This window comes from Diospyros lotus, chromosome 6, assembly GCF_014633365.1.
Source record: "Diospyros lotus cultivar Yz01 chromosome 6, ASM1463336v1, whole genome shotgun sequence".
Lineage (NCBI taxonomy): Eukaryota > Viridiplantae > Streptophyta > Magnoliopsida > Ericales > Ebenaceae > Diospyros > Diospyros lotus.
Genome location: NC_068343.1, coordinates 35,168,901 through 35,178,459, shown reverse-complemented (window position 1 = coordinate 35,178,459; position 9,559 = coordinate 35,168,901). Strand labels below are relative to the sequence as shown.

The 9,559-nt window shown below is 41.3% G+C and overlaps 1 long non-coding RNA gene across 1 annotated transcript; it reads right to left on the bottom strand.

Moving 5' to 3' along the window:
- Window positions 1-1,930: 1,930 nt before the first annotated feature.
- Window positions 1,931-6,423, bottom strand: LOC127803309 (uncharacterized). The gene is made up of 3 exons (XR_008023492.1): window positions 5,661-6,423; window positions 5,328-5,412; window positions 1,931-5,018 (listed from the first exon to the last, which is right to left on the bottom strand). It is a non-coding gene; the product is annotated as an uncharacterized LOC127803309 (long non-coding RNA).
- Between the last annotated feature and the right edge of the window lie 3,136 nt (window positions 6,424-9,559).

Below are 9,559 nucleotides of genomic sequence, written 5' to 3'. Positions count from 1 at the left end.
AGTGTGTTCCTTGTCACTATGGAAAAGTGATGTTGGTTGCTATTATGTGTGGGACACATGGATATATGGATATACGAGATTGCTATTGGATAACAAGGGCTTTGTTTGCATTATTGGATAGTACAAAGGCTATTAATTGATAATAGTAGGGTCAGAATGCAAATTATAAGAGGTTAACAAAATATATGGCTTCTATCGATCAGACCTTTTTGGTCAATCGACCAAACCTAAACTATATGGTTCTGAATGACTTCGATTGATCGAATAGTACCGTTCAGTCGACTAGAATTCCATAGCACCTTGTCTCGTCCGAGCATTAATCGCTCAGACGGTTTGCATGATTATGGGGATAGACAAATGGGAGGCATGCAATGGAAGCTGATTGGGTGACATTGAGTGAAGAGAAGGTTTTGAGGAGGCAAGTGGTTACACGACTGCTTCGGTGACATTGAGTGAAGAGAAGGTTTTGAGGAGGCAAGTGGTTACACGACTGCTTCCTTCTTCTTCTTGTTCTTCTCTAGTTCTTCTCTAGTTCTTCTTTTCCCCATTGTTGTGTGCTCTTTCTTCTTCTTCTTTCATAGCTGCAACCATTTTTGTTCTTGCTTCAAGTTGGCTGGTGCAACTGGCTCTCATTCTTCTCCCATTTATATAGGTTATTGAACAACCAAAGGTGTAACCAAGAGGAACCACGGTAGAGCTTTGGGTTACCTCCTTCGAGAGGGTCCTAACACATCTCCATTGAAGGGTTTTGAAGGCATCTCAGGTGTGGACTATCTAGGTCCTCCACACGTGAGGAGGCAAGGTGGTCACCCGAAGTCGTAGCTTGCTTGTGGGAGTTCATTCGGATAGCAAAGAGAAGAAGCATCTCATTGGACAACCAGTATCGACCTTTCTAAAAGATATATCGATAAAACCCCTATAAAACCCCTATGGCATGGTTTTATCTTTTGATGAATGTAAATGATTTATACCGAGTCTTGCAAGGATTGCTTTCGTTTTCACTTAACGCTGCTTTGATATATGTTTTGGTTTTGAAAAATGTTTTAAAACCTATTCATCCTTGCATTGGTCCACATGTGGTTGGTTTTTAGCCTCGTGCCCTAGTTTCCTTTCAGTGGTATTAGAGCCTCAGCTTGGTACTTTTATCCTATGCAAGTGTTTGTTGTATTGTGTGCTTATTTTGAACATATTTATCTTTGTTTTGGTGTTGGTTTGCATTGTGCGTCACTATTCATTTGAGACTATTAGATAGTTTCTAGATAAGTTCAATCTACCTGATCGTTCAAGTTAGTAAACTGAAGTTAGAACCTTGTGATTCTAGATGACTTTAATCAGTTGAATGTCATTAGTCAATTGATTGAACTTGTGACCCAGATCTTAGGTCAATTGTTGTTAGAGCTAATTGACCAAACATGTAAAACCAGCTTAGAACGGGCGTTTGCCATGAGATTTGGTTTATCGATTATTCCAGTGGGAGGATTTATTGACTGTCTTAGAAATGGTCGACTGATCCGGGATCGCAAGGGAATTATGGTGGATCGTTTCATGCTTTTAGTTTACCAATTGTCCAATTTTTTGAGGTATTCACTTTGATGTAACTGGATTACATTGGGTAAGCTTATATCGAAAGAGAATTGTGATGTTAGATGCTATGAGTCAGAAATTGGTAGCACACATTACATAAACACGAAATTTTGAAATTGGATTTCAAAAGTTTATGCCAATTGGATCAATTGGATTGATCAAGGTGATCATGGGCTTAATGAATGAATGAATGAATGATTATAGGTATTCGGTCGCCAAATATGTAATATTATTTATTCATTCAGGTTGTAAAGAGACATAAGTCTCCATGCCCTTAATTTCATTTTTACAATTATTTGTATTAGAAAATCATTCTTGTAAAATAAAGAAAGGAGCAGCAAGGAGTTAATGTTGATGAAGACACTGAGATATCAATGGATGATGGCTCGAGGGAGCAAGTCAACCTCATTTGTTGGCAGCAGTAAAATTTATGGTTGAATGTCTCTTGGAAGCCTCTTTAATTAAATATTGAGGCTCAGGTTTAATTAAGTGCTTAAAAGCCCATGATCATCCAGTAATGCATGTATGCATTTTGTTTTATTATGTATTGGATACATTGAATAAAACTTAATACGTATGCAAAGTGAGATCTTAAATTAAAAATCGAAAACTCCTCCCAATTGTACAAATAATATTAGATGTAAATAGTGAATTGAATTCATCGTGACCCTCCACTACCATAGGATATCTTTGCTTGATTGAGTGTTCCCTGGCTACCAAAGATAAGAGGGTACATTTCTTGAGAGTTGATTAATTTTCATATTAAGCATTGGATGTTGTCAGTTACCCCACACGGATATGGCCAACATACCACCAAAGTGTTGAGATTGTAGACATTGCAAGTGGACTGCTGGTTGGGGCGGTGGGTGGAATCTAACCGTGTCACCGTCCTAGAAACCACCAAAGTGTTGGGAATTAGGTGGAATAGGGGCCTAAGGTTGAGCTCCACATTGAATGTGTTTGATCACCCACTACGAATCTTCTAACGGGATTCATGTTTACCACCTTACAAAGTGTGGGTTCGAAAAAATTAGTGAGAGGTACCTTTAATTCAAGACTGGAATTAAATGGATTTTTCAAGATAATCAAATTGACAAACTTTAAATTCTTTTATAGCTAAATCTCTTTTAAAATGGAAAATCATTCAAGCCCTTTATCTCGCATTTTATCCAAAGAGTTGATAGCGACTAATGGGATGGCTCGATCTACCACCCAACAAAGCGAGAAAATGCACAAGACAAGGCTTGATCTACTATCTAGGAGAGTAGGAGGAATACCCCAAGAAGTCACCTTGAGGAGATCACCTGAGGAAAGGCCACCTGAAGGGTATTTGGAGCTGAAAAGACTTGAAATGTTTTCAGGGGATGGTAGACCCAAAAGGCTTCGGGATAGTTGTGTGGGTCTCTTGGAGAAGATTCTAGGTAGCTCTAGAAATCATTTCAGAAGAGTCTCTGGTGTCTGGGAGAGATGATGGGCCTTCGAATCTACAAGGCATGAGACAATAAGAAGGTAAATGAGGATATCTCCCATGTAAGGCCTTCAATGCCTAAGTTAGGTGCTGCCATTATGCCGAAAGGATGATGCGGATGTAATATGATGTGCGAATGAGGTCTTCAAAAGAGGTGTTATGTAGGCGTGTAAGAGTTTTGGCTAAGGCTTTAGGATTTGAATATAAGTTCCAAAGGTGTGGGACCTAGGGGTATTTATACCCGTTAGATAACTGGGATGCATGGCACGCTAGGACACGTGGCACACATGCACGGAGACACATGATAGGACGCTTTGGGTAAGGGTGCACGGGCCTTCAGGGTGTCTTGGGGTAGGATCGAAAGGCTAGAAGAGACCCTTTCGAAGACTAGTCTTTGGAGAAAGAAGGGTCGAAAAGAGGTATGCCAAGTTATTGAGGAACAACCTTGGTTAGGCTATAGGAGAAGGCCTCCGAGAGTTGACCCTTCCAAAAGGTTATTGGAGAGTGCAGGCTAAGCCTTCGAGGAAGCGAGTCCTCGAAAGGTCCTCAGCTAGGTCTTTAGGGTGCCCTGAAGATTCTTCTGGGTGGAAATCCTCCCAAGAAGTTGTACCACCTTTGGGGGAGCTACCTTTCTGAAGGCGTCCCCCAAAGGCTATGTTAAAACAATGTCCTCAATACTGGAGAAAGTTATTCTTGATTTGTGGTGTGGTATGTGTTTCATTTTTGGCTGGTAAATTGGTGATGGTCTAACAACTTTTTGTGGCATGATCAATGGTATCTTTTAAGGGTGATAGTTGATTGATTTTCTCACCAATTGCCTTGGCAGTTGGGTATTTCAATTTCGTCTCATGTTTCAAATATCATTGTGGATGGTTCTTGGAGTTGGCCTGATATAACTTCATCACCATCTTTGGGTCTTATTTAAGAACATATGCCTAGTTCTCCTAGGGTTGGGCATCGTGATGAGTTAAGTTGGCTGTTGGCTTCTGATGGGATTTTTACTGTTCGTTATGCCTATTAGTGTTTATCTGTGCAACGTCCTCATGTTCGCATCATTTGGTTTGACATAGTTCTAGGATTCTTGCTTATGCATTTATCCGTTGGTTGGCGATTCAAGAGCAACTCACTACTCTTGACTGTCTTAACCTTTTTTTCCTTTCCTAAATAGATGTTATCTTTGTATAGAGGCTGCAGAGCATCATAGTCATTTATTCTTTGACTGTTTGTATTCTCGTCAAGTGTTATCTTTTTTTTCGTCATTTTAAGAAATTTGGATAGCCTTGGCATGGTAAAGATCTTTGGCAGGCGGCAAATCAGCTTGTTTTGTAGGCAAAGGTTTATTTTATTTGGTGGGAGCATAATAATCAATGTTGTCAAGGCCCACTGTAACGCCCCGCCCCCACTTACAGGCGCCACCGGTAAATAATCGACCGGATTACTCACCCGACAATCACAACTGAAGGGTTGGACTATGTTTCAACAGGAAACGCCCTAGGTGGGAACTAGGCTTCGTCCTTCCCTTCGCTCTACTCAGGAATTGGTCCCAACTCAAATAAGAAAAAATCCAGCGGACCAAGACCCGAAACCCGAGTGAGCTTCACCTCTCTTCAGCTCACCCCATAGCAAGCCAGAGGTGACCTAGGCACAAGGCTAGCATACAAACACTTCGCTGAGTATTGGGGATTTATGAGAACATACCTTGCTAATCTTGACTCGGTCCGAATCTTGGCTTTACCGACTATGCCATATTCAACCAGCAATCTCACAATCATCTATCACACTATGATGATTACACAATTAAATACATTTAAGCTCAATAACACAGACATTTACTCACAAGGGTATACACACACCACGCCCCCTGGTTACATACAAGCAATATTAAAAATACATAACTCGGGCAACTCAGCTAGTTGCCACAACGGCCTCCCGGCGCCATCCCTGCTTGCATCTGGACTTGCATCATCTACACATGAGGTAAAACCTCATGAGTCATAAAGACTCAGTAAGGGTGCAATGCATGTAAATATGAATATAATCATGTTTATGTATGCCAATGCATGCAAATGAGGTTAGGCTCACACATCTTCACAACCCACTAAGGTTTGAGGCATCAACCTATCAGCCTCTACCACACTAGTCCTCCATATGGCCATAGGTCCACTAGGTCTTGCATCACACAAGATATAACCACTACATGCCAATGCAACATAAAAACATTATCAGACACATTTACCAACTTGCAAGGCCACCTCCACGTGGGGCCATCCCTTACCTGGCTCGAAGCTTCAACTCTGCCTCGGCACGAACTCTAGCCCGAACTCCGAGCTCTTCTAGGATCATCGCCTCCTTGGTTGACCCTAGATACAAATACACACACAACCCAACTCTATCAACATCCGGCATTAAACCAATGCCCTCAACTTCGCCACACACACCATCAAAACCATCCATCAACAATTTTCCAAACAACACTAACCACGGCATACACCAGCCGTCAATAATTCCAAACAACCCCGACCCAGGGTTTAATCCAACAATTAAATTACTCTACACAATTTAATATCTCACATAAAGAAAATATTCTGAAAAGAATTAATTAACTCACCTCAGTTAATTTGGAAGAGAAAATCGATTAATCATCCACATTGGCATTGCCTCCCGAGCTGCCATTTGCGCCCAAAATCTCATTTCTGAGCTTCCAACACGCTCCACAAATCCCAATTTAATTTCCAGAACTTTTCCCCAATTTTTCTGGATTTTTCAGCTATTTTTCCCATTTTCCATATTTTCTTTTTATTTCTTTTCTTTTATTTTTCTTTTCTTTTCCATTTTTCTTTTTCTTTTTCTCTTTTCCTTCTTTCTTCTTCACCTCCCGCGGCACTGTTCATCTTCTTCCTTGGCGCGCACAGCGCCTGCGGCTCCAGCACCCGGCCACCGCCGCTGGCCCCCAGCCGCCGTCGATGCTCACCTCCATCTACCGCCTACCGCCGCGCCTGTCTCCGGCCACACTGCGCATAGCAGCGGCGTTGCTGCCCGACCTCCCCTCGCGGGGGCCATGGCCGCGACAACCAGCCAGAGCCGCACCTCCGGCCGTCATCGCCTCAAGCCGACGCCGCCTCTGCGTGCTCCACTGCCGGTCGGCTTCCACCGCAGCTGCTCCGCCACCAGCATTCGGCCGCTTCGCTGCTACCGAGCTTCTTCATTGGCTGCTTCCATGGCTGCCTTTGCCTTAGCCATTTCAACAGCAGCCCGAAGCTGCTTCTTCAATGGCCGAACTCGGCCGTCTCTCGATCTCGCTCTCAAGCTCTCTCACGATCAGCTCTCGGCAAAGCCTTCTCTCGCATGCTCACTCTCTGGTTCGGCCATCTCTCACATTACAATGGCAGAGGACACACCTAGGAAGCTTCCTTGAAGCTTCCTAATCACGCACACACGTGCATATATAAATATATATATATATATATCACATATTACACATTAAACCCTCCTAATTCCTAAAATTCCACTTAAGCAATTAATTAATTGCATTTTAGGAATTTACTAATTACTCTTGGGCCTCCCAATGCTTAAATTAATTATAATTAAGCCACCCAAAATCTTGGTTTAATCGAAATTAATGACCGACCGCTACTCGGGAATACTGACCTTGTCCCTGCGCCTGCACGGGACCTTTATTCGACCCCGAAACACTTAAGGGTTGCGTTACTCAGAAAACCGAACCACCCCTAGGGTCCCCTCAGCTTCCAGGAGGTCCCCTCCGACTATTCGGTATTGGCACCCACTCAGGCTTATACAGAATTTATTCTGAAAATTATTCTCGGTCGGATCGCTGCCAGCGTCACTATCCTCATCTCAAGACGCTCACCAATCCCTTGCCATGTTCCCTGGACATCCAAGTCCCGAGGCACTCCCAGCCGTCAATTCGGCAATTTTATTAATTAATTACTCGTAATTGACTTTCGGCCTTCCCGGACCACCCGAGGTCTTGCCAAATTAATAAAAATCTATTTATTTTCAATACCATGTAATACCGGGTATTACACCCACTCCCAAATTTTCCCACTAGCATAGGAAGTCTGAGAGAAGATCTATTCAAAATGGATACAGATACTCAAAAATTTCAAAAATTTCTTTTTTGAATTTGCTTACTAACAATAGGAGCCAAAATAAATTATACAACATTCCTTACACCATCATCTTGCTCTCACCACCCATACATTTTCGAAATAAATGAGCGAAGATTTTAGATACATAATGAAATACTCTACTCATGCCTCAAAACTATACCCATGGATCTTGAGCCCGGAACATCTCTGTACACATCTAACCGAAACTCGCCCCAAATAACTATCTTCCCCTTTCGTGGAATGATAAAAAGAAGTAAGGGTGAGCCACAAGGCTCAACAATTATATAGCAAAGGGAAACATCAATAGATCGATATATGAAGGCATGAATAACTCAAAGCCAAGGAAAAATCATTACCCGACATATAGACATCGATTGGGTTCATGCCTTCTACATTGGATAACAACATCTTCAAAGAAATACCAATTCTTTTTATCAAAGTACATTTTTTAAGGTGAGCCACAAGACTCAACAAGTATATAAAAATAACGAAAAAGGGATGCGATCAGACTTTCCCTGAACATTATGTATATCTGTCGTATATGAAAACACATGCCAACCTCATATACATAAACGTCACACATTCCATGCCATGTGGTTATATAACATGATACCCAACCATAACTAGCCATAACATAAATGCATAAATGCACACATATGGTCCTTGAGGCCCACATAAAATGCATACACTAGCGCCCAAGTCCCGGTATACAAACCTGCTAGTAGCCATGGATAGGCTACCAAATCAATCACATGATCCCAATGCTCTCATACCACATCCATAAATATCATATCCATCACCGTCATCATCATGTGCCACAGCACTCACAATCTCATCAAGGTCACAAGTTATTGTAGGTCTCAAACCCCCCAGTCTTACGTATCACAAGATATAGTTGTTGTGGGACTTAAACCCTCCAGTCTTACGCATCACAATCACAAGCCAATTTCCACCACCATTACGACCATGCAATGCAGAACATAAGGAATGCAATGGCTCTTATAGCATTAACGTCATGGCAAAGCCCCCATAAGCCTGAAAGTAAAGCAAGATCGCTACGGGGTAAACAGCGTAGTTCAAAATTTTGAACTTACCCCGATCCTGGCGATTGGATCAACGTCGAAATAAAATCATTCACAAACAAATAAATAAATCTAACCTTTAGATTATCGAGTCGTTCGCGGATTCGAGTCGTCCAAGCGTCCGGCCTCTAACTCGTGATACGCGGCACGCGTCCGTTGATAAGGAGAGCAGAATAGGAGTGCTAGCTCCTTCTCCTTTGCGCGGCTTGTGTATGGACGGTAAAAGAACATCCACGTTTCAAATCGATGCAAAAAGAAACGGGAAGAGTGAACAGCAATACGTTCTTCAACTCTTGAAAAATGACACCAAAAATCACCCCTATTTTGGGCAACCCATAAAGGGATATTTATAAGGAAATATCCTAGGGTTTCTAAAACCCTAATGGATTGGGATAGCCCATTAATTCTAATTTAATTAGAATCTTAAGTGGGTTTATTCTAGTCCAACTAGAAATATAATTAAATGGCCCAATTCTTTTATAAGTTAAATAAAATATTATGGCCCAAATCTAATTCAAGCCCAAATATATTTTATTTAATATTTGGTCCAAATATAATAGTTAATATTAATATTTGGCCCAAATCTAATTTAGTCCAAATATAATATTTATTTTAATATTTGGCCTAAATCTAATTTAGTCCAAATATAATATTTAATTTAATATTTGGTCCAAATCTAATTTAGTCCAAATATTAACTTAAGCCCAAATATATTTTATTTTCTATTTGCCACTCCAACAAATAGAAAATTATTAAATTAGAAACTCCTTCCTAATTTAATCAATTGCCATTCTAGGAAACTCTTTCCATTATGACGACCCCTCGCCATATCGACGTCATTACGTCTATTTGTTCTTTTTCCGTGAGAACCTACGACGGCACGACTTCTTGCCGAAGTGTCCCACTTAACCATACGTCCACTCTCCTGGTTTAAGCCAGGGACTGTGCCTATTGCGTATGACTCATTAGGCTTCCGAATATATTGGCAATGTGTCGGTACGAACACATAAGACAAGAATGGCCTCTAGCAAGGCATCATGCCTACCTAATTATTCAGAAGGATTCATAATCCGCAAATAACCTTTCACGAGCATGGTTACCGTGTAATTCGATCCTCTCGTCAATGTATCTTATGTGATCTCAAGTATGGCGATGTGTTGCTTGATAACGATCACATGAGTTTTTCTTCGGTCTTCCGGATATCTTCACTTAATAGAAAGTAAATCAATAACTCCTTATTGATCTCTTTTACCATGGCCATGGATTTAAAGTGAATATCCACCGAAGGCGCCTTA